The sequence below is a fragment of the Gorilla gorilla genome, chromosome 4, assembly GCF_029281585.2.
Source record: "Gorilla gorilla gorilla isolate KB3781 chromosome 4, NHGRI_mGorGor1-v2.1_pri, whole genome shotgun sequence".
NCBI classification, from domain to species: Eukaryota; Metazoa; Chordata; class Mammalia; order Primates; family Hominidae; genus Gorilla; species Gorilla gorilla.
This window is the reverse complement of record NC_073228.2, coordinates 92,505,647-92,531,094: the sequence shown is the minus strand read 5'-3', so window position 1 is coordinate 92,531,094 and position 25,448 is coordinate 92,505,647. Positions and strand designations below refer to the sequence as shown.

Sequence of the window (25,448 nt, the reverse complement as noted above, 5' to 3'; positions counted from 1 at the left end):
TTTTCAGCTAACTAATGTGCATGTGAATTGATAGTGTGCGAGGGAGCAGGCGAGAGCAAGTGTATATGACACCGGGAGTTGATGCAGGGGCCAGGCCGAGTGTGACTGTGTGAAGGAGCGTGCAGGACGGTGTGGGCTGCCTGGACAGAGTGAGAAATGAAAATTAACAGGCCTTGGGGTCTGGTGCGTTTTGTCCAGAAACACAAGAGAAGCTTAGTTGGGATAAGGGGGGAGGGGAAGGGTGTTGGTGAAGGGAGGGTGGAGAAGGAGGTGTGGCGTGTGTGCGTGTGTGTGCGTGTGTGTGTGTGTGTGTGTGTGTGTGTGTGTGTGACTCTGAGGTTTCAGTTATGGCTGAGCCTTGGGTTTTTGTTTTGGCGGTTCCCAGCATAAATAGGCTGAAGTTTCAGGTTCCGGGTGGAGTGCATGCCAGGGGATGGGATCGTCGTTCTGAGTTTCTCTTTCTGGCCCTTCTCTATGGTTGCTGCTCAGAACATTGCTGCTGTGAAGGAGTGGGGGGAGAAGCAAGGGATGGGGGTCTGTCTGCAGCTGCCCCTCTCACACTTGAATAAAAGAACTTTTTTTTTCAGGGGTAGGGAAGCTGTGAATACCTTTCCCAATAAGAGATGAGGCATATTGAAAACTATATTAAATTACCCTGATTAACAATTTAGCCACGAACAGGGGAGCTTTGGGAGATCTCTATAGGCAGGACTGGGGGCTATTCATGCCAGCAGCTAAGAGGTCGAAAGGTTTCTGAAGTTCACAGGCTCAGAGCCTTTGTTATGCTAACAGACAATCTCAAATCAGCTGCCTAGTGGAGTGTGAAATATAAATGATTCCTTGAGAACTTCCAATAAGTTGTCACTCTTGCTCTCCAAATACCAGGACAGGCTGCTAATTTCTAGCGGGCCCTTTTGCAACATTGCTAGCCCTAAATGAATGCCTTTGTAGTTCAAATAATCTTTTCAAGGGAGCTGTCCTATCATCATAGCCCAAATGCATCTTGGTTTTGACTATTAAATGAAAATCAGGGCTCAACTGTGCTTGACTTTTCCAAGCGCCCGATGTTTGGGAAGGATGGTGGCAGCTCTCATGCACAACAAGTTAGCACCCACCGCAGGAGGGCCAGGGCATTAATAACAGCCCACAGCCCCGAGCTACCCCAACTCTCACCCCCACTCCCTACTGGGAACAAAGCTCCAGGAGAGATTTACGTGACTTCCCTTGGGCTGGACTACCTTCCTCCTTCAACCACACCAACATTTCTTTAATTTATGGACCCTCTATCCAAGAGGATAGCCAGCTGACCTGCTAGCATCTGACTGGTCACTTCGAAGCATCAACTTTGGGGATGGATCTATTCATTCTTCAAGGCAGACAAGGCCAAGGGGAAGAGGGCAAGGTGTGTGTCCAGGCCATGCCCCTAGTATCAGATGCCTGTGGATATTATTTTATCATTTTCCCATAAGAAGGATGTGAACATGGCTTATGATCTTGAGTGTGACCTTTGAGCAGGTCCCGATGGATAGAAAACCAGTCCTGGCTCTCGGAGTCTAAATTGCAAAGCTTTTAAAATAAGGAAAAGCACCCCCATTCTAAACCTCAAACAAGCTGAGGGGAGTGAGAATGAGAATCTATCAGGGAGAGTGTGCTCAAACATTCTTATAGAAAGGACAATGCAATTTATACAAATAAAGAAAACACACAGACAAGAGGACAGAAATCAAAGGAAATTAGAAATCCATCTGCATCAGCCTTCACAAAGGAAAGGATAAAACCTTACAGCTTGGGTCCTGAAAATTTTGATATTTATGACTCCATGACCTCCACTTCCTTGCTGAAATATAAAAAGGTCCATGATATCACAGAAGCCTCAGCTTTTTCCAAACAGAGCAGGTTTGATTTTTGAGGCCAGGAATGGGAAGAAATCAAATGGACTACATTTCTTAGTATATAATTAGGGTAAGTTTACATTCATATAAACAATATTTTAAAATACATCGTTAAGTAACTTTATGAAGCTGGATGATACAGCCATACAAAAAACCCAAGGGCCTTGATTTCTTATCATCTTATTGTTCTTCTAATTACAATGATTTTAAATAATTACATCAAAAATATTCTGGGGGAGTTAGTTTCTACTGGTATAGAAACTGGTTTAAGTAAACACTTCTTTGTACTCTAGGTATACTAAAACTTATGACTATTAAAACATGAATTAGATATAAGTAAGAATGGTGGCATAACTTTCATCAGTTTTGAAATCATCTAGCTTACATTTTAAAATCTTTTTTAAAAAGCCAGGGTACACAGTACAATTGTAAAGGACTCTGGGATTCAACTCAGAGAATTTGATCCTTAGATAGGAGCCAGTGTTTAAGAACCAGGTCATCTTTGTCTTTCAAATTCTTATTTGTTTCACTCAGTAAAACAATCTGCAAATAATATTGCCTAGGAAAATTCGTTCAGATTACTGACATTACAGGAGTAAAAGTTTATGGTTTCTTCTGCCAAATGTCAAAATTAGACAATAATGTATTATTGATCCACTCACACCCTTCTCAGGGGGACTTAGCATCCTTGTTATCCTTATTTTATAGATAATAAAGTGACTGGCTTTGGATGCACTTCTAATTATACAAAACAGAAGGCAACATTGATAGCTAAAAGTTCGGCATATGAGAGACAATGTGCCTAAATTTAACTTTTCATCTCTTTTCCATTTTTAAAAATTTAATTAATATTAAATGGTAGAGTATCAACACGTTATTGACATATTCTGGACATTCAAAAGAGAAATACATTCCCTGTGCTTTCCAAATACTTATTTTACCACTTCGAAGTGTCCTCTCTCTTTCCGTCTTTAACACATCAAAACAGGGAAGAAAGCGCTTTTGTGTTATAACTACAGAGAAAACATTTGAGAATGTGTCAATGCACTGAATACCAGCACCAGTTTGGGGGTTGGTTTGTTTTTTCCCCCTGCCGTGGTATTTCTTTTCCCTCTGCTTTTGCAGTCTTTAAACTCTGACCACTTTGAGAAAAGCAATGGTTGAAATGAAAAGTTAGGACAAATTGCATCAAACCTGTGTGTTGCCAGAATATGAGCATGATGAAAGCAGGGTTGGGACATTATGGAGCCATAGCAGCTCTCCACACACAGAAAATTAAAATAAAATAAAACGTAAAAGCTGTTTTTGTTTCTCTCTCTCTCTTTCTTAAATACCTATGACCTAAGAGAAAGGGAATTCCTGTTTAAAAAAAAGTTTCCAGGGTTGCCATTTCTCCATAGTGGGGGTGTCTGAATGCGCGTGTTTATGTGCGTGCATGGGAGTGTGTGTTTGGGGAGAAAAGAAAGAATGGGGAGGAGGAAGGGCAGATAACTTTACTGACATATTAATTCTTTAGATAGCAGTAAATGAATGGTCCAAATAGACATTTGTTTCCCTTAATAAGTTTTGTACAGGTCTCTTACAAGCTGTGGCATATGCTTCATTTTTATGTATATTTATTTAGAAGGTTAGAGAATAATAGGTGTAGCTTGGCTATAGTAGCAGTTATTATTTAAAGTCCAAGAGGTTACAACTTTCCTTCTATTCTAAACGTGAATACAAAGGTCTCTTGTATATGCCTCTTGCTTTATGTTGAGGGCCAATTAAAAATAAAGATAATATTCTAACTGTCGAGCCTTAGGAGGCGAAAGAATGAGGCTAAAAGGCAAAACGACTCCAAGATGGCTGCCTCTTCCTTCTTCCCCCTCCTTACTGCCTGTTTTCCACATGAAAATTAATGTAATATTTTGTTTAGAAATCACATTGTAGGTCATTTGCAAATGAGGCAGGCTCTGAGGCACCCACATCTGCCCAGAATACCCTCATGATGCCATCGAGGTATGGAAAGAGATTAAAATGCAAACATTCAAATGTATTTAGGTTTGTACATAGTGACTAGACTCACACACATACACACTTGAATGTGTGAACAACACACACAGCTGTAAATGGAATAAAAGGCCAAAATCCTTCTTAATTCTTAGAACAGAAGGGCAAAGGAAGGCGCCAGGCCACCACCTTTCTCCCCAAAGGTTAGAAAATGCACTGTTCATGGTCTGGATTCGATGTTTTAAAAAAGATATATCTTACTGATGACTCTCTCATTAGCCAGCCTTCTGAAGTCTGGGGAGACAAGATTTCCATAAATTATCTCTCTAACTCATCTCATGCTGGTGCAAAATGCAGAGCTAAATTTTTTTTAAATTTTTAATATTTTTTTTAAAAAGAGAAAATACTAAGCTAACCAGCTTCCTGACAAACATGTTAAAAGATTAAGCTCACCAGTAATTAATACTATTAATTATAATAAATATATTTTTATCATAAAATTCCATCCATAAAGCTAAACTAAAAATAATGTAGGAAATAAATAAAAGCATATTTGGCTCTTTCTAATAGATTTATAGCAGGTTACTGAGCAGATTTGACTGCACTAGGCAAAGAACAAAGCAAATGGTTTAGTTCCTATAGGAAATATATTAAAAAGAAAAAAAAGGAAAAACCCCACAACTCTTTATCTAAAAGCCATCAGGGACAAGCACTCAATACAAGTTAACAAGCAGGAATTGATAAGATAACATTTATATGAGGTCAGAAGTCAAATGCCAGTCAAAGGCTTTTAACCTCTTGGGTCATAAACAGGAATAGTTAAAAGTGAGAGGTAGTTATTTATCGGACTTTAAGGGTACCTGATCATTGCCAGAGAATCACCGATGATGAAACTAATTGGGATTTACAGAAAAAGAACTTTGTAGCTGTTCAAAGAAAATTAACCTACAAACCCACAATTCTTCAATTGGTAGGGAGAAAAACAAACAAAAAACCCCTCTTTTGGGAGAGAAATAAATCTGGCAATTTAAACAGTAACAAAATCTCTCTCAAAATCAATAATTTATGACTAATGTACATATCGATTAATATATAGTAAATGATTTTAAAAATAAATTCTGTATTAACAATGAAACAACAAAAATAAGCATTACATAAGGTATTTCCAAGTTTTGTTCTTTTTCTTTGTTCCTTTTCAGACCCTCTAAATTAGACAGAATATAACTCCATATCAGAATATTTCTTGCCCTCAGAATGCCATCATTTATAAATTTAAATATATATATTCTAATAGCAATTATTTTTAAACATTGGAATATTGAAACTGCTTAATTAAATTTGTATCTTAATCTATCCAGAGAAACAGATGTTTCTTTTATTTGCTGTCAGAATATTTTTTCTTTGTTTTGATTTTTGTCCTTTTTGTCTCTTTTTAGGTTTATATTCCAAACTCCCAAACGTTCCTGGTCTCTGCATCCATGCTGGTTCATATTTTCAAAGCATACCCACCCCTCTTTTTTCTTTTGTAATAAAAGAAAGCAGATCTAGATATTTCTTTCTAGAGAGAGGTAGAGGGATTGTTGTTAGGCCTGCTAAGGCCCACTGTTTCTTTAAACAGAGTCCATAATACCCTAGGCGAACATTGTGGATTTAAAATGCTTTTAAATATTTATCACTAGTATTTTATCATCATATTCAAATGACACCTGGAGTGCACTCACCTTTATTGACAATCTCTGTTCTGAAAGTCCATTTGCTTCCTTAAAGCCCCCCAAGCAGAACAAGGACTACCCGTTTTCATTCAGTTAATGTTTAGTAAAAAACCAAGCAACCTTAATCAGCATGCTGATTGCATCGTCAACTAACAAATAATTTACTACTCTGAGCATTGCATTCCATTAAAAGCTCATTAAATTTTCTGTTCTCCAATGGGAGGTTTAGCTTTTGAACTGCATGCTTTTGCTTCGAATGATCATTTATTCAATCTTTGCAAAATGTTGTGGTTTGTTTTTTCCTAAAGTATAGGTGAGCATTTCAATACCTATAGATTGCAAACATATGGAAACACCGCCCAGAGTTGGAGAATGTTCAATTTGATTTATAAACTCTGTTTAATAAAAATTCAACACAATCTCTTGTACTTTTAGTAAATTCTGAAACATTTGAGTATATCTGTGGTTATGTGTGACCCAAACATAATCTCAGAAATATTAGTATATAATCTAAAATATCAGATCCTTTCTTTAATGCTTAAATTTTTCTTTTCTGCCTATTATAGCTATAATTATTTTTATCTTTGTAAATAGTTGTTTTCTACTGATTGAAAAAGGGGCATGATACCACAAAGCTCTTACCCTATTTGATGCCAGACTTAATACTTCAGCGGGGGGCGGGGGGGGGGGGTGGGCAGTGGCTAGTTGCCCAAAGAAATCCACATTTTCTGGGGTTTGCACGTTTTTTTACAAACTCATAATCCCCTGAATTGTTTTCATGCCCAGACTTGTCTAGGAAAGAGTGTATTTATTATTTTTAATTTAGAGAAATGTAAGAAAATATCAGGCACCCAAATTAACATGCATCTTTGGATTGCTAATTGTGCTCATTGCAAATTTGGGTCATTTTGCATGAGTGACTCTAATGTAGGGCTGAGATTGCCACGCAGCCAGCGCAGTGGATTCCTGATTCCCCGTGCTAATCCTGAACTCGGTGATTGTGTCAGGTGCAGTTCTGTATGCTCTAGCAGCTGGCTCATCCTCATCAATGCAAATAAGGCAACTCCTACAATCAGAGCCTCGCGAGTGTGAGGCCTGATTGCTGAGGGCAGGCTAAAACACTACACAGACTCTCACTTTCAAATCCCGCTAAGTGAGAAGACAACTGCAATGTCCCTCCAGTTCAAAATCAACCTTTCGAAAACAAAACAAGAAGAAAGGGATGGCTACAAAGAGGAGGAAAACCCCAATGTTTGGGAAGTGGACTTGTTTAGATGGGTTTTATTTAGATACAGAGATAATGTAAAGTGCATTTCAACAAATAATTATTTAGCTCCTATTCTGTGCAAGATACTTTGCTTTAAGAGCTGCAGGGGATACAAAGTTGAGGAAGAACACACTTCCGGCTTCCAAGGAACCCTATCACTTGATTGCAGAAGATGGTAAACATTAAGATAATAGTGGAACTGTTATTAAGGAGCAGTCACCAAAATCATAAATGAAAACCAAAAAACATACTTTTAAGGGAAGCATTTAGAGATGGCATATTTGTGGCATAGACGTTAAGAGCAAGGCTTTGGAAGCTTGGGGTTCAAATCCCAGCTTTGCCACTTACTTGCTCAAGTTACTTTGCCTTTCTAAACTGTAATGTCATCATCTGCAAAATGGTGGCAACACAAGCACCTAGCTCAGAGATCTTGAAGAATGAAATGAGATTATGTAAATAACAACTTACCACAGTGCTTGGCACATAGTAAGTGCTCAATGTCAGCTATGATTATTATTATTCCCTTCTTAACACACAAAGAAGGAGGGGATCCAAAAATAACAGTGTGCCACAGTTTGAAAGGCATTTATTTGATCTTGTCTCTAAATTTCCATTTTACATGTAGCACTTACCCGGTGGAAGTGAAAATACAGTGAACGCTAAAAAGCCCTGTGTCTCTCGGTGGTGTCTGGACAACCCTGGCAACTCGGAACATGAAGGAGAGAACAAGAATTCCCTGTGCTTTTCCTTTTCTTCTTTTCCAAACACGTGTGCAGACTTCCCCTGCATTTCAGCCCCACCCTCTTTATTTTACTGCCTAATCTATAAAGGAGGATTAACAGCAGCACGCTGCTTTGGCATAGAGCAGATTCTGGGTGAGGACCTGTAGGTAGAGTTTAATGAATACAATTTTCTAGGACTGTGAGTGCATATTTTTAGCTCCATGCTGGGCTTCAGCGTTGGCTCTTGAGACAGATGAACAGACTCTTTGATCAGACTTGGGTGTTGCTCCAAGAAGAACCTTTTCTCAGAAAGTCGTTAGGAAAAAAAATTGTCTTCTGTTGCCCTTATTCCTAATGTGCACTCTATAGATTCAGATTCCAGATAACTTGTCCTGATCTCAGTAAATTAATTGCATTGCAACATTGAGTTACACCATTGTGGAAAGAAAAAGTACTTCTGGGCAGGAACAGATCCACTTTCTCACGAAAGAGAATGGCTGGTGTTCAAGTGTGTGGTTGCCATCCGTTCCCTTTTGAGAGTAGGGTAGAGGTAGTTAACCTTCCTGGGGGAGGTTTGGCCTAGACAACATCATAGACACTATATCCCCCCTGGAGTTACCAAACAATAAAACTGCTTCCTTTGCCAAACACAAAGAATGGTCTGGAGTTGGATATTAGCAAACAGCAAACCACATAAAGAAGACAAAAAAAAAAAAAAAAAGGGAGAGAGGGAGAAGGAAGAAAAGAATAGGAAGAAGGATGGAAGAAAGGAAGCAAAATTACATGAAGAGGAAAGCATAAAATAAGATCGCTTTTCTGCTTTAGCTTGCCAGAGAAAGAGGGCAGCCATCCACTTTTGTCATGATTTTAGCTAGTGCCAGGCAAGGATGGGAAGGTGGAGAAGAATGGATTTTGATGTAATGCCAAGCAGGTCAGGGATGAGGCACCGGGTCTTTGGAAATAGCTGAAACTTTAATACCTTGGCACTGGGAGAGTGTGCACAAGATGGGGAAGGATTTGATCTTTTGCATTCCTGCTCAGGACCCTCTCCTACTCTATCTAATAGGATTAACAGATATTTTCCTAAGCAGAAATCAAAATGTGTCAAATCATCTGAGGCAGTCAATTTGTTCACAATGCCCACGTTCTTACAGTACAGATGCAGCACTATTCAAAAACAGTTTCATTTCAAGAGATACAATGCAGCAGAGATGTAAACATTTATCTTCATAATCTTACCCTCCTTTCAGACTGCTTAATTTTTCCCAGTGATTTTCCCCTCCTCTTTCACTCTCCCCGCCTCACCCCCCGCCCCAGCTCAAGCTTCAAAACATCTAAAAAAGACATGACTTCCCCAGAGGATTCGGGTCTCAGTGATCCTGATGATGCAATGTGTGCTCTCCATTATCCTGGGAGCTCACTGGATATGTTCCTGTATCCCGCCTCACAGCTTCAGTTGTCCTTATTTTTGCATCCCTTACAAATCCTCCTTAAACACCTGCAAAGGTTACCTCCACCTCTTCCTCCCACCTCATTCCAAGTTATCAGGACTCCTTCCCCACCCTTGCCACCCCACCTCTACACTCTTTTTTATTTTTATTATTGCTATTATTATCCTCTCCACCAGCACAGCCCATGTGGTTTCTCCTTAGGGAGGCATTAAGTTGCCGTCCCTTGGGCTATCTTAAAACTGCTTTTCCTCTTCCAGCTCCTTTTGAACACAACAGACCACCGTCACCTTTGGAAGAATGAATGAAAGTAGTTAGAGTAGGATTCCAACTTCACATTGTTGGCATTCCTGAAAATCTCATGCATTTTCATTGCCTCCTCCCCACTTCCCTTCTTTCTCATTGAGACCCCATAGCAGCAATTAGAAGCTCTGAAATGAATAGAAACAATAGCTACCAGTGTGTGTAATTCTTAAAACTTGAATAGTAGACATTTAGCAAGCAGAATAAAGGCCGATTTTATTCCTCTTTCTTATCACTTGTATATTCAGTATACATGTATAGTTTTTTTTAAAAGTAGATTACTCGCTGGGTGCGGTGGCTCACGCCTGTAATACCAGCACTTTGGGAGGCTGAGGCGGGTGGATCATGCGGTCAAGAGATCAAGACCATGCTGGCCAACATGGTAAAGCACCGTCTCTACTAAAAATACAAAAATTAGCTGGGCATGGTGGTGCACGCCTGTAGTCCCAGCTACTCGGGAGGCTGAAGCAGGAGAATGGCTTGAATCCAGGAGGCGGAGGTTGCAGTGAGCAGAGATCATGCCGCTGCTCTCCAGCCTGGGCGACAGAGCGAGACTCCATCTCAAAAAAAAAAAAAAAAAAATGGATTACTGACTATAATCTCCATAACAACATATTTTTCACTGATATATTTTGGGTGTCTATTTCACCATAATTCTCTATGTGATTGTGGTGTCAAAATATGATGAATTGGTCCATTCGCCTTAGAAAGTCCTCTCCACCATTTTTCCTTCCCACCTGTTAAAACCCTACCCATTCTGTGGGATCCAACTTACACCACATCTCTTCTAGGAAATTTTCCCAGATCCTCCCAGAAGAGTTATTCTCTCTCCCGCAGGGATCCTAGTGAGGATGTTTATGTCTTTCCTCTCTCACCCACTGGAGTTAGTTTTGTATTCTAGCCACTGTTGACGTCTGTCTGCACCCAGACCAGGAGGCCTGGAGCACAAAGAACTTATCTGTCCTTTCTGATTTCTCTATCACTCCTACAAGAGGACCTGGCACAGCAGAGCGACTCTATCAACTGAAGATGACATACGTATGGATGATAGCTCAGCCTTCTGAGCCTGAGAAAAGGCCACCAGTACCTGTTTTGAGCATGTCTGGATGAGGGAGATGTCAAGCCACTCCTGGCCTGCTTCTCCCACCTCATTCCCACTTATACATGACAATGATTTTGAGGCTTCCTCACATTAGAATTTTTAATATTTTTTTCATCTAAATGCTCATCTTTAGTAAATATGTAACTAGATGAATTGTGAAGTGAGAGAATTAAAAAGTGCTATCTTACATCTGAATGAATAAATCATTTATATTAGCTCTTCTGTTTCCTGGCTAGTCTGGAATTGGCAACAAATACCTAAGCATCAGTACTCTTTGACATAGTGTATTCATTTATTTTTATTTTTTAAGCAGTCTGACAAGTTATTTACTGTGTCAATTAGCATTGGCCTGAAAAGGAGTTGTTGTGCTATGTGTGTTTATGTTCAGCTTTTGAGTTGTCCTGATAGTTTTGGCTTTTATTTGTACAGGTATTTATCTTGAAAGGATCACCACCACCACCACAAAAACCTTACCTCATAGTTTAACATTTTCTTAAAACCATACCTTGTTTGCAACCCCATCATTTCAGTATTAAATTTTTTCTCCCAATAAGGCAAATGACACTTTAGCCTTAGTTAATGTAAAAACAGGAAGGTGTTAATCTCATTTCCAACATGTCAGCTCTTCCAGGTAGGGTATTAATACGCAAGATCCCCTGCTGGCAGCCTCAACAGAATCTTTCCAGCTGTGAAGTGAAGTCCAAACCTGGTAATTTTTGCTTTCTTTTATTGTGTGTGCTCAGGTCTGCTTCATTCATTGAAAAAGGTATAGCAGTAGCTAAATGCATATAAAGAAACAAAGGGATGTTTCCAAACTATTGACTTAACTCTGTACTCAGACACTATGCTAGGTTTGTTTTAAAATATTCACACACTACAAACATTTGGGTATGTTTGATGATAAATAGCAACTAGGTAAGACATATTTGAAATATCTCCTGAGATCTATAATTTTGCATCAGAGAACTCCAGTCCATTGTCACCAATAGCTTTGTTTAATTTGCTTTCTTTAAAACAATAGTCTGGACTAAACAAAGAACAGTAGGGGCTATGTTGTAGGAAGTATTTTGGGATCCTTATCTAACAGAAAAAATTATATTCTTGAAGTAATGTGGGAACCAAACTTTTAATTTTTATTTTTTCTTCACATTGTAGAGATGAAAGGAAAAAAAATGTTTTCATAGTACTGAGTTGGTGTGGACAGTGTGAACGAAATACGTTTCCTACAGAAATTTTTAGGAGTTTGGGCAACTGGTTCTACTTATCCTACTCTATGTCTATAAACACTAAAGGTGTTTTTTTAGGGGCAATTTCAAAAGAGGGCAGTTAGAGCAAAGAGGAAATCAGTAACTATAGTGAATATATAAGAACATTAAAATCAAGTTTTCCTATTTGTAAATGTGATTAGTAAGAAAGCTTAATTTTAAAAAATATGATGTAAATATGATTAATAGGTTTTAAAGAAAATTTCACATAGTTCCAATTTAAGAAAGAATTAGAATAGCCATTTTAATTTCACACAGGAATGGAATTATACGTGGCTTTAAAAAATTATTGATAAATAGACTGTAAATACTGATAAGCTATTAGTTCATTTGAACTAAAAACAGGAGAGAAATAGAAAAAATAAAATGGGATGGCAGCACAGACAAAATAATATTTACGGGTGGGCAAGTAAGAGGATGTGGCCTAGAAAAGTATGAAAAGACATGGGCCCTGGAGGCATGCAACTAGTCTTATACCTAGTTGAGGAGAGATTTGAGAGGAGAGATAGTGATGACGCCACTGAAGAGGTTAATTTTTGCACATGTCCTCCCACTTGCTAGCCACATGTTCTTGTTTCATAGTTGAGACAGGTATTATTATGCCCACTATACAGATAAAGAGACACAAATGCAGAGAAGTTGAGGATCCTCTGACAAAGAGTTACATGCCAGCTCCAGCCCTGTGATTCTTTTTTATTTTTAATTTTTATTTTTTAAGTTAGGATGAGAGCTTAAAAACTGCGAAAGGGAGGGAAAAAAGATGAACTAAAAATACGTGAAATTTTTAAAAAGAGTCACTGAGGAATTCTGAGCTGTCAAGTATATCCAGAAAAATAAAGCAGGGAAAAAGTGAGATGATAGGGTTTTTAAAAATTCCTGTTCAAGTTCGTAACAGGCACAGTGCCTCTTTGTATTCATCTCCTGCCTGTACATATTTTCCCACACACCATTCTGTAGTGATAGAATTCATTCCCTTGCCCACTGGGTCAGTATTTTATTACTTTACCGGTTTCTTTTTGTAATAGCTTTTTATACTCCTTGCCAGTAAAAGTATACCCCCAGAAGAAGAAGATGACCAAAGGAAGGAGAACGTGGGCAGGAAAGGCCTGGCAAGCAAGGTCACTGTTAGAGCCACGTCTCGATTGTTCCATTTCCCCAGTGGGCACTATTACACATTTCCCCTTAAGCATGAGGCCATGTTATTTTCTGTGTTTAGCTTTTACCTAGAACATGGATGAGCTCATCAGAAAATATAACAAAATTAAATTCTATCATTGCTCATTGCAACCACGTAGCTGATATTTTATGTATTGCATCTTAAATCTCCTTCTGGAAGTGTAACAGTTATAGCCTGTATAATTTGTACCATTGTTGACATTTTTATCTTCTTGAAAAACAATTTAGTACTACTTTAATTGAAGATCTTAAGCCTCACAGGTTAGTGGGCTTGGAGCAGGATGCGGAAATAATGGGAGAAAACCACTCATCAAAGTAGTTAAATGACTTGAACTCGATCACACAATTGGCTGAGTCTGGATTGAGAACATGGAGTTTTATTTTAGGCTCTGGATCTTACCACATTGCCTTTCAAATTCATTTCAGCTGGACGCGGTGTCTCATGACTGTAATCTCAGCACTTTGGGAGGCCAAGCTGCGAGGATTACCTGAGGTCAGGAGTTCTAGACCAGCCTGGCCAACATGGTGAAACCCCGTCTCTACTTACAATACAAAAATTAGCTGAGCATGGTGGCAGGTGCCTGTAATCCCATCTACTCAGGAGACTGAGGCAGGAGAATCACCTGAACCTGGGAGGTGGAGGTTGCAGTGAGCCAAGATCACACCACTGCACTCCAGCCTGGGCAAAAGAGTGAGACTCTCACAAAAAAAAAAAAAAAAAAAATCATTTCAGCCAGTGTTTATTGATCACTTGCCATGTGTTAAATGCTATAGAGAATTGCATTAGAATTCTCCACTCGTGAGCTTATTCTTTTATTAGGGTATGTCCAAACAGGTCTAGAAGAAAAATTTTAAAACATCTTTTGCAGGAAGAGAAATTTCTAAGTCAAAACATTCATTCCCCCAAAAAGCAAAACCCTAACATATATTTATAATTATGCAACAACATAGATGAGGGAAATCTTTAGCTATAAGTAGTGAAAACAATCAACACTACAAAACTATTGGCCTTATTTGTATGTCTGCCAAAATAAGTAAAAACATAGGCAGTGAAAGAAAAACTTGACTACTAAGATACCTTCCTTACTCAAAGCTACCATCTCCAAATATTCTCCGAGTCAACCAACAAATATCAAGTATTCATTTCCTGTCAGGCACTGGATTAGAGATCTGAGAAGGAACAAAACAGATGTAATTCCTACCATATTGAATGAAATAATTTGAATATCTTTTCTACTTTCAAAATATAAGCTAATATACTTTCTGGCCATTCATATTTTAGTAAGAATTACTTTAAATGAATAATCAATTTTCTTGGCTCTCTGTTATGGGAGGATATTAGTTAGTGACAGCTCAGTTTTATTGTTCATGGTGAGGTTGCAGGGCAGAAAACAGAGAAAGAACAATAAAAAAGCGAGAGGTCATTTTAGAACATGAAGAATGTGGGGAGGGTGTCCCAGAATGCAATGCCAACAAATATCGAGTACTCATTTACTGTCAGGCACTAGATTAGAGACCTGAGAATTCCATGGAATGATGCCACCATGAAAAGCTCATGGTTACCTTAGGGGTTTGGGTGTCTAGAGAAAGGTAGGAGAGGAGTGACCAAGGAAACATTGCTTTCTTATTGCATAAGGATCTTGGTGTCAAATTCATTGACTCAGGAATCTGTGAACTTAGAAACCTTATTAAAGAATTTGGATTTTTTTTCCCCACAAATAGAACTCTTTTTTTTATGGATAGGATTTATTGGTTGGCATTAGGAGATGGCCACACAGTGGAAGCCTTCATGAGTACAGAGCTTGTCATTTGTCCAGAGGGTCACAATTGGGGATGTATTTGACTCCACAGTCATCTGGGATGAGCTACTTCTCAGCCACCATGTCTCCAACTTCATTCAAATTGAACTTGATAAAGCACCACTTCTTTGAGATGTGGATCTTCTGGCAGCCAGGAACTTGAACTTGGCACTGTGTAGGGCCTCAATCACATGCTCCTTGTTCTGCTTGGTGCAGATGGACCTGATGACTTGGCCAATATGAACCCAGGCTATGATACTCTGAAACTTTCCAAAGGTACCTTGCACACCTGTCTACAGCCTACACTGGGACAGCATAAGGTCAGAGACACGAACATACACTGGAAAGGGCTGCCTTCAAGGTCCCTTAGAGGCAACCCATACAAGAAGCAGGCTGCATACACTACCAAGGAATCTGCTGTTTGCAGCCATTGCACACCAAGCCCCCATGAGGAAAAGAGCTCTGTCAACTTAATTGGCTGCAGACAAATAGGCTTTTTTATTTGCCACTATTAAAACCAAACTTTAAACAGATTCTTGGACTTGTGGCTCATATCCATCAGCTCATTCAACGTTAGCACCTGTCTTGTCCCCAGTAGCTTTTCCAGAACAACTAACTTCATCATGAAACTCTATTAGTTTTCCCAATTCAAACTTGGGCTTCTTCAGCATTTTTACTTTTCTAATGAATACATCATGAAGAGGATAAATAGATTGGCAAGCATTTTCTATGTCTTTTCCAATGTTGTCTGGAATCAATTTATTCAACACTTTTTTGAAGTCGTTTGTCTGCATTTCTGTGTTTATGATTTCCATCATCTCCTTCTGAATTTGACAGACCTGTTGGTGCTGAGCATAAGAGGTCTTCTGTATCTGATTGTTGCATTTTCTATAAAATTAATACAGAACTGACCAAGCAAATAACCATCGGTAGTCTTGACATTCACATGAGCTTCAGTCATGGTCTACCATTTTTTGACCATGGAACACATTTTGTCATGGGTAAGATCCATGCCATGGAAGTTAGTCAGGCAGTTTTTGCCCTGAACATCTTCAGTAATCAGCTAGTTTATTCTAAATGCAACTTCATTATTCTGCAGATCAGCAAGACCCACTTCAAACACATGACCCTTAAGGTCATCAGGTGCAATTCTTGTTCCTTGAATCCTAGTGTCTTTCCAATATTCCTTATATTGAACATAGCAGGTGCTTTCACGTGATACCAATCTTTCTTAGAAAATGGATCAACCCCTTTCTTCTTGGCTTCCTTTTAGCCACCTTTCATAAGACGCTTATTCTTGCCAGCCACCATGGTGCTGTTCAGAGACCCAAAAGGCAAGAATTTGGATTTTATCAACCTTGAATAAGGTCTGCAAAATATCACTTCTTAGTAATCTTTCATGAGTGATCATTCTAGCCCCAGAAAGATAGAAAGACTGTTATATGTTCCTATATGTACTGGCTCATGATATGGTCTGACATAGGACAGTCTTTCTGTCTGTTCTATGTCAGACCATATCATGAGCCAGATAGCTGATATTTTAGGTAGGTTTAGAACAGTTTTTTTAAAAAACATTTTCTACCAAAGCATCCCTAACTGGTAGTACAGGAGAAAGTTTTGAGTGGCAAAACTCCAACAACAGAATTATACCAGTGATGGTAGGGAACAAGAGAACTGTTGAGGGTAAGTCAAGGCAGGAAGTTTGAAATGCCTTTAAAATCTTGTGGTTGTTTTCCTTAAAAATTTAAGCAATTATTATATACTACCCCATAACAGGTTCATGTTTTTTATTGTTTTCATTTTTGTTTTCAGACAGGGTCTCGCTCTGTCGCCCAGGCTGGAGTGCAGTGGTGCCATTAGGAATCACTGCAGCCTCAACCTCCCAGCTCAAGCATCCTCCCACCTCAGCCTCCCAAGTAGCTGGGACTACAGGCACTCACCACCATGCCAGGTTAATTTTTTTTTTTGTATTTATTGTACAGACAAGGTTTCTCCATGTTGTCCAGGCTGGTCTTGAACTCCTGGCCTTGAGTGATCCATAAACCTCAGCCTCCCCAGGTGCTAGGATTACAGATATGAGCCACTGCACCTGACCTCATGTTTGTCTTACATTTAAGCAATGCCCTTTAAAATACTTGCTAGTATTCAAATTGAATTTCTGGGAAGAGATGCCATGATAACTGTGTGGTCTCAGTCCACCCACACACTTCGGCACATGCACGAGGATGTTTTACAGGGTTTTGTTGGGGAATATACTGAATACACATGTTCAGTTGTCTGAGCAGTCACAGTGCCATGGTTTAGTTGAATTGAGAGTACCTTGAATTGGTTTGTAAGAGTGTGATTGGTCTGTCTCAGATTCCCATTCATTACTGGGACCCCCAAGTTTCCAAGGATTTTTCTATGATCTACATCTGCCTGCCAATGATATGGGCTTGGATGGCCAGGACAAGTAGAAAATATGAGACCCAGCATTCCAGGTCAAAATGATCCTGGGTGAAGCATCCCTGCCAGCCATTCCCCATATGGGCTGTTGTTGGGGTGATCAGACCCAACACCAGGTCATGGGGGTGAAGAAGTCCAGCAGAATCAAAGGATTGAGAAAAACACAGTTTGAGAGAGAAAGTGGGACCAGGGGGCCATGGCAAGTGGGAAGGCTGCAAAGGCCTCAAGCTCTGGGAGCCCACGCTATTTATTGGTGCTCAAACAAACAGGTGGTCAGGATGTGGGGGTTGAAAGGAAACAGTGTATCAAGTGAATGAGAAACATATGGCTGCTTGAGATAACAGGAGTGCTAGAAGCAAGGAACCAGCAAGTCTAGCAGACATGCAAGCCCTGCCTCAGCTTCTCTCCCAACACTCATCTTTTCTCCCAACAAGCTGTTAATAGAATTTTGCCTTTTAAACATCCCCCTCTACTACCAGACTTGGCCCCAGAGAAGTCCGACTGAGTGTAAGGCACAGAGAGCACAGAGAAGCTGATGCAACTTTGCTATTATCTAGGTTCCTTCATCCCATCAGTATTTATTGAGTGTGTGGCAGGCATCATTTGAGAATGGGGATAAAACAGTGAAGACAGAAAAGGTTACAGTGGTAGGCAGAATCCTGACTCCCGAAGATGTCTGTGCACTATTCTCTCAGAACCTGAGAATAGTCACCTTAAATGGCCAGAGTCTTTAGCTGGCCACAGTGGCACACACTTGTAGTCCCAGTTGAGGTGAAAGGATCACTTGAGTTCAGGAGTTTGAGACAAACCTGGACAACATAGAAAGACCCCTGTCTTTAAAAATAAAAGTAGGCTGGGCGTGGTGGCTCACACCTGTAATCCTAGTATTTTCGGAGGTTGAGGTTGGCGGATCACTCGAGGCCAGGAGTTTGAAACCAGCATGACCAATATGGCAAAATCCCATCTCTAATAAAAATACTAAAATTAGCCGTCCATGGTGGGGCATGCCTGTAATTCTAGCTACTCACAAGGCTGAGTCACAAGAATTGCTTGAACCCAGGACAGGGAGCTTGCAGGGAGCCTAGATTGCGCCACTGCACTCCAGCCTGAGGAAAAGAGTGAGACTCTGTCTCAAAAAATAAAATAAAATAAAATAAAATAAAATAAAATAAAATAAAATAAAATAAAATAAAGGCTTTGCAGATGTGAGGGTATGGACTTTCAGACGGGAAAATTATCGTGGATTAGGTGGGCCTAATCTAATCGTATGAGTCCTTAAAATCTGAACCTTTTTCATGCTGGGAGAAAGATGAAATAAAAGAAAGATAGATTCAAAATGTGAGGCCAGGCATGGTGGCTCACACCTGTAATCCCAGCACTTTGGGAGGCCGAGGCATGTGGATCACCTGAGCTCAGGAGTTCAAGACCAGCCTGGTCAACATGGTGGAACCCCATCTCTACTAAAAATACAAAAATAAGCTGGGTGTGGTGGCGTATGCCTGTAATCCCAGCTACTTGGGAGGCTGAGGCTAGAAGATTGCTTGAACCCAGGAGGTGGAGGTTGCAGTGAGCTGAGATCACGCCACTGCACTCCAGCCTGGGTGACAGAGTGAGACTCTGTCTACATTTAAAAAAAAAAAATGTGAGGGATTCAACCCGCTGTTGCTGGCTTTGAAGTGGAAGGAGCGGCAATAAGACAAGGAACACAGCCTTGACAACATCTTGCTTTTGTCCCAGTGAGACCTGTGTCAAATTTCTGATCTCCAGAACTATAAGATGATAGGTTTTGTGTTATTTCAAGGTACTCAATTTGTGGTAACTTATCACAACAGCCAATAGGAAACTAATAAAATTCCCATCCTCTTTGTGCTTGTATTCTAGTGAAAATAAAAATAAATATAAATAACAGGGCATTTAAATATTCTAATAAGAGGTAGGAAGGAAATGAATGAAGTGATGTGAATGGGACTATAACGGACTCATCTGTCAACTTTTTAATGCTTTAAGAATGCTCCAATGCACGAATTTTGGTGTTAGGCAAAGATTAGCTCCCCCATAGGAGTTATTTATGTATCTCTTTTCCAGCTAGAGACAGGCATTTTACTTAGGCTCCACTAATAATACAGCCATGCTAGAATTTAAATTAGAGGCTACTGATGCAAAAGGGAAGGATAGTTCAGGTAATTTCTCTTTCTCCCTCCCTCCCTTCCTCTTTCTTTCCCTTCCTCCAGCACTCTTTCCCACTATCTCCTTCTCACTCTCTATCTCCCTCCCTCCTGTAATAGTAGCTGGGGCTACAAGATAATATAGGGCACAAAACAGCCAACCTGCCTTTGGTAGCCAGAATTACTCCTTCATCAGATAAGTTCTGCTTCTGCAATATAGCTTTAGATGCTGTTCTGGAAGCTGAGCCCAAGCCTAGCTCTCCAGCCCTCTCAACAATTCTGTAAACCACAAAACATCTTTTTATCACTCTCTTTCTGCTTAATCAACTGAAGTCACCTTTGATCTCTTGCAACTGAAGGTCCTGAAGGAAATAGATAGTCATTAGACTTTGGACACTGTGGTTAAAGAGGTCTCTCTGAGAAGGTAAACTGGGGCAGGAAGAATGTGAAGGAGCAAGTAATATGAACAGCTGGGGAAGCAGTCAGGCTGAAGAAATGTAAAGACTACGGTACTGGAGCTGGGGTGCAGAGAAAGCAGGACAAACAACGCCCTTGCCTTTGTGGAGTTTACCTCTGGTAGGGGGTATCTAGACAGTTAAAGGGAGGCAAATGATAGGCAACATAATTTCAGATACGTGTTATAAAGGAAGCGAAAGAGAGAACTGTAGGCTTCAGGCCAGGAAATATTTTGGATAGGATGGGCAGGAAAGGCCTCTCGGAAGGAAGTGACATTACACAGAGACATAGGAGATTTATGACTTGGAGCATGTCCCTCAAATATAATATTGGGACTCTTTGCTCAGGGAGGTGAATTTCCTAAGAGTTCTTCAAGCAAAAACATAAACAAATATTGCAGAGTCATCTCTACCAAGGTTAGGAATATTGGGAAAATTCAACAGATGTTTAAAATGCTCCTAGAGACATACATTTTTCAATAGCAGTTGTGATCATCTTTTTGATGATGTTCTCAACTTTGAACTTGCCAAATACAATTATAACATTTTTAGGGAATAATGCCTTACATTATGAACATTTGTTCACATCTACAAATTAGCTTGAATTTTGTCTTGGATACTTTCTATGTGAATAAGTACTAAAAAAAAAATAAGACAGACGCAATGTTGGTTCTTCATCACTTTTGTCAGAGGCTCTTCTAGTTTGACGGACTAGGCTGTCAACATTGGAATGAAGCCAGTGCTAACAGAAAGAAATGTCAGCTTCAGGCAACAGTCTTCCAAAATAATCTGTTTTCAGGTGGAAGTTGCTGGTTTTATGTGAGCACGAAAAATTAATTATCAATGAAAGGGTATTTACTTCTTTCAAAGTCCATATATTTACTGACAATTTTTTAAAAATCTTCCCAGAGAAAAGAACTGTTTTCTAAAATTGATTAATCAACTTACTGTCCTGAGTCAAAGCTTTGATGAAAAACAAAATGAATGTACTTTCTTATATAAATCCCAGAAAACATAGGGCAGGTGGGTTTTTGTTTTTATCTAAAGCAGTTATCTGAAGTATCTTTTCCTCTGAAAAATCAGAAAATTATTCAAGTAAAACATTAACAGATTTACTGGTAAATATGGCAAATTGAACATACACATCTACTTTTACTTTCTTCTGAAACCCCACATCTTAGATGGTGCAGGGGCGAGGCAGAGGCGCTCCTCACTTCCCAGACAGGGCGGCCGGGCAGAGGTGCTTCTCTCTTCCTAGTCAGTTGGGCGGCCGGGCAGAGGCGCTCCACACTTCCCAGACGGTGGCCTTTGCCCACTTTTTGATGGAGTTGTTTGTTTTTTTCTTGTAAATTAAGTTATTTGTAGATTCTGGATATTAGCCCTTTGTCAGATGGGTAGATTGCAAAAATTTTCTCCCATTCTGTAGGTTGCCTGTTCACTCTGATGATAGTTTCTTTTGCTGTGCAGAAGCTCTTTAGTTTAGTTAGATCCCATTTGTCAAACTTGGCTTTTGTTGCCATTGCTTTTGGTGTTTTAGTCATGAAGTCTTTGCCCATGCCTACGTCCTGAATGGTATTGCCTAGGTTTTCTTCTAGGGTTTTTATGGTTTTAGGTCTTACGCTTAAGTTTTTAATCCATCTTGAATTAATTTTTGTATAAAGTGTAAGGAAGGGGTCCAGTTTCAGTTTTCTGCATAAGGCTAGCCAGTTTTCCAACCTCCAGTGATGATACCTTTGCCATATTCTATTGGTTAGAAGTTCAAACTTCCACTTATACTCAAGGAGAGGAGTTTCTATAAAGGCAGAAATCATGGGGGTAATCTTAGAATTCTGCTATCAGAGGAGGGGAGGGGATCATTAAACAAACAGTACAAGACAACTATTCAGACCTGAAACATAAGATTTTCCAGATTGAAATAACTCATTAAAATGCCAGCATACATGATGAAAATAGATCCACACCAGACTTTGAGAAAACTGTTGGCTACAGGAAACTCTGATGAGAGGGTTCATGTCACAAAACAGATTAGAGATGGAAATGACATTATATTTTTAAATAGCAATACTTCAATGTCAAGGGCAATGGAACAATGTGTTTAAAATTATAAAGCAAAAATGATGTCTACCCTTGAATTCTATACTTAGAAAACTTACCTATCTAATTTCAGGATAAATAAAGACATTTTCAGACATGTACAATCTCAATTATTGCCCATGTACCTTTTCTCAGAAGAATGCCTGAGGATTTGCTCCATTAAAAAGATGAGAAAACAAAACCAAAGAATAGTACAAAGTTTTGTCATCCATTAAAAAGATGAGAAAACAAAACCAAAGAATAAACCAAAGGATAATCAGCATAAGAATAAGGCAAAGGGAATCCCAAGATGATGGTAAAGGAGGATCCCAAACTATCATCGTGCAGGGTTGACAAAGCAACACACCCGGAAAGATTTCTTCCATAAGATGAAATTGAGAATAAGAGAAGAAATTGATAGAATATGTACTGCATCTTAATATACTTGAGAGAAAGTTAGACAGTTGACAGAGTGTGGGCTTGCATTAGTGATAAACAAGTCAGGGAAAACCAAGAAAACAAACAATAATATAAAATAATTAATCCAAAAAGTTGTGCAGGAAAGGAAAAGAAATACTTGTTGACTACATGGCACAGCTATTTACTAGATGACATAGGCAGAAACGTGGCACATGAATAATATTTACTGTGGTCATAATAATGTAAACACTAAATTGGGGTATAAATATACGTACAGAATGAAGAAATGGAAAAGTTGTGTATGTGTTGTAGGGACATAGGGAGGGGAAGTAAGCTAGATCTTCAACTTCTATTGTAATAGATCTGTAGATAACACCTAAAGCTGTGAAAAAAAAAACCAAGAGGCTATGCAAGCATCCTATTTGGAGACATGAAGGTAAATATCAAAATATCAGTCAAAAATGATAGAAGTGCTTCTGGGGAAGAGAAAATAGAACAGGGAAAGAGAAGGCAGGAACCTCCATTTTTCTATAGCAAGGTTTATAAATGTATTTTACATTTTACATTGTGCATATATAACTCTGTTGCAAAATACAAAAGAAACAAGTCCAAGCAGAAGTGATCAAATAAAGCAATTATTTAGATAACTGCTTCACTTTTTTATGCTAGGTACATTGACTAATTACTCACATAAGTTCACTGTAATGTTCATTTTGTTATGTTTAAAATAAAGTTTACCAAAACTTAAACATCAAATGAATGTTTTCCTTCAGAGCTTTTACCTTAAGAAGTAAGGCACTTAGCTCAAAGTTGTTGCAACTACTCAAAATATTTTTGGAGCTGTCTTTATAATTTCAAAGCCTATGACAAATTTCTTTAAATAACTTCAGAAGTGTCAATTCATGGATTTAATATTTTATAAGAACCAGAAATCACATGGCAGGAACATGTGATACGCCTGCTCCTGCTTTGCCTCCCTCCATGATTGTAAGCTTCTTTTGGCCTACACAGAAGCCAAGCAGATGCCAGCTCTGTGCTTCCTGTAAAGCCTGCAGAAGCCTCTCTAACTAGTTCCTATGTCTCTTTGACATATGCCCATTGTGGTTTTCTGTTTTTGTTTCTTGAGCACTTCCTTACTTTCTGGAACTACCAGATACTCCACACTTATCTTGTATATTTTCTACCTCAATTCTAGAATCAGCCATCTCCCCAAGGAGCCCTAGTTCCCTTCATTGGAGAATGGTATTACAAAACACAATCTGGGTACTAGGTGTGCTAGTTTCTTCTGGGGCTTCCTTGCCTCTAGGCTGTTTGATAAAAGGGAAGGTGAAATGAGGAAATATGTGTGTGTATACTAACTCACATATATATGCACATACCTCTAATTTTTTTCCTTTATTCATCTGTGTCTATGTTAAGCTAAACATGATTTCATATTGAAATCTCCAACTCTAATTCATTACCATATGGATCATTCTAGCCTGTTACACTTGCTGATGTGTAAGCTCCCACTCCAATGGGTGAGAAACCTGGCTTCCACCATCCATCATTGTCTTAGTCCCATTTTGTGTTACTATAACAAAATACCACCAACTGGGTAATTTACAAACAATGGAAGTTTATTTGCCTCATTGTTCTGGAGGCTGGGAAGTCCAGGATCAAAGGGCCACATCTGGTGAGGGCTTTCTTACTATGTTGTATGATAGAAGTCACCACATGGCCAGGAAGCATGTGTGGGAGAAGGCAAGAGGGGGCCAAACTCACTTTTTTAAGGAACCCACGCCCATGGCAACTAACCCACTCACATGATAACAGGATTAATCCATTTATGAAGACAGAGCTCTCACGATCTAATCACCTCTTGAAGGTCCCATATCTCAACACTGTTGCGTTTGGGGTTAAATTTCCAACACATGAACTTTAGGGGACATATTCAAACCATAGCGATCATCCATTTACTTAACTGTTCAATTCCAGTATACATGTATGCTGTGTATATGTATTCATACCCCCATGGGAAAATTTACTTGATCAACTATAATAAGGTGCTTATGTACAGTTGCTTTTGCCATTAGTCTTACAGATTCCACTCATTTTCAAATTCCTTAGGTCAGCAACTGATTCTTCAACTACGTTTAGTGAGACTATTTCATATAATTGCAGTACAATTAGATTCTTATGTCACTGTTGCATTTCATTCTGGGATCCTCCAATTTCTGAAATATCTTTAAATTTGCATATATTGTTTTATTCTTTTTGCCATAACATTAGTTCTATGGGTTTTAACAAAGGCATGGCATTATGTAGCCACCATTATAGTAACATATAAAAGAAGCTCACCACTTTAAAACATTCCCCTGTGCTTCTCCTAATCAACATCCCAAACCATTACCACCCAAAGCCCTTGGCAACAACTAATCTTTTTTTAATGTCTCTATAGTTTTGCCTTTTCTAGAATGTTATATAAATGGAATCATAGCTTTCTAGAATGATCTCTTTCACTTTGCAATATGCATTTAAGATTCTTCCTTGTCTTTGCATAGCTTAATGGTTTATTCCTTTTTATTACTAAATAGTTTTCCATTGTATGGATGTACAACAGTTTGTTTATCCACTTGTCTTTTAAAGGACATCTTGATTGCTTCCAATTTTTTGGAATTATGAATAAACATTCATATACAAGTGTTTGTGTGGACATAAGTTTTCAAATCAGTTGAAATACCTAGGAGCATGGTTGCTGGATTGTATGGTAAGACTATGCTAACTTTATAAGAAACTATTAAACTGTTTTCCAAAGTAGCTATGCCATTTTGCATCCCATCAGCAATGAATGAGAGTTCCTGTTGTTTGGTATCCTTGCCAGCAATTGGTATTAACAGTTTTTTGGATTTTAGCCATTTTAATAGATGTATAGTGGTATCTCATTGCTATTTTAATTTCTATTTCTCTAATGACAAATGATGTTGAACATCTTTTTAAATGCTTATTTGCCATCTATATATCTTCTTAGGCATATTTCTTTTTATATTTTTATATATATTATATAATAGATATAGATATATATCTATATATATATTATATAATAGATATAGATATACATATCTATATATATCTACAGATACATATCTATATATATCTACAGATATAGATATACATATCTATATATATCTACAGATATAGATATACATATCTATATATATCTACAGATATAGATA

General features: G+C 38.7%; 1 long non-coding RNA gene, 1 other non-coding gene and 1 pseudogene across 2 annotated transcripts in view; all 3 read right to left on the bottom strand.

Moving 5' to 3' along the window:
* Positions 1–9,516: 9,516 nt before the first annotated feature.
* The window catches only part of LOC109027022 (uncharacterized), a 119,747-nt gene continuing 103,815 nt past the window's right edge, over positions 9,517–25,448 (bottom strand). The window contains exon 9 of the long non-coding RNA XR_010133888.1: positions 9,517–9,893. This is a non-coding gene — a long non-coding RNA (uncharacterized lncRNA). The remainder of the gene's footprint in view (positions 9,894–25,448) is intronic.
* LOC115934825 (small nucleolar RNA SNORA70) lies at positions 15,024–15,159 on the bottom strand. Its single transcript, XR_004070568.2, has one exon. It is a non-coding gene; the product is annotated as a small nucleolar RNA SNORA70 (small nucleolar RNA).
* LOC101136367 (small ribosomal subunit protein eS1-like) lies at positions 15,200–16,055 on the bottom strand (annotated as a pseudogene).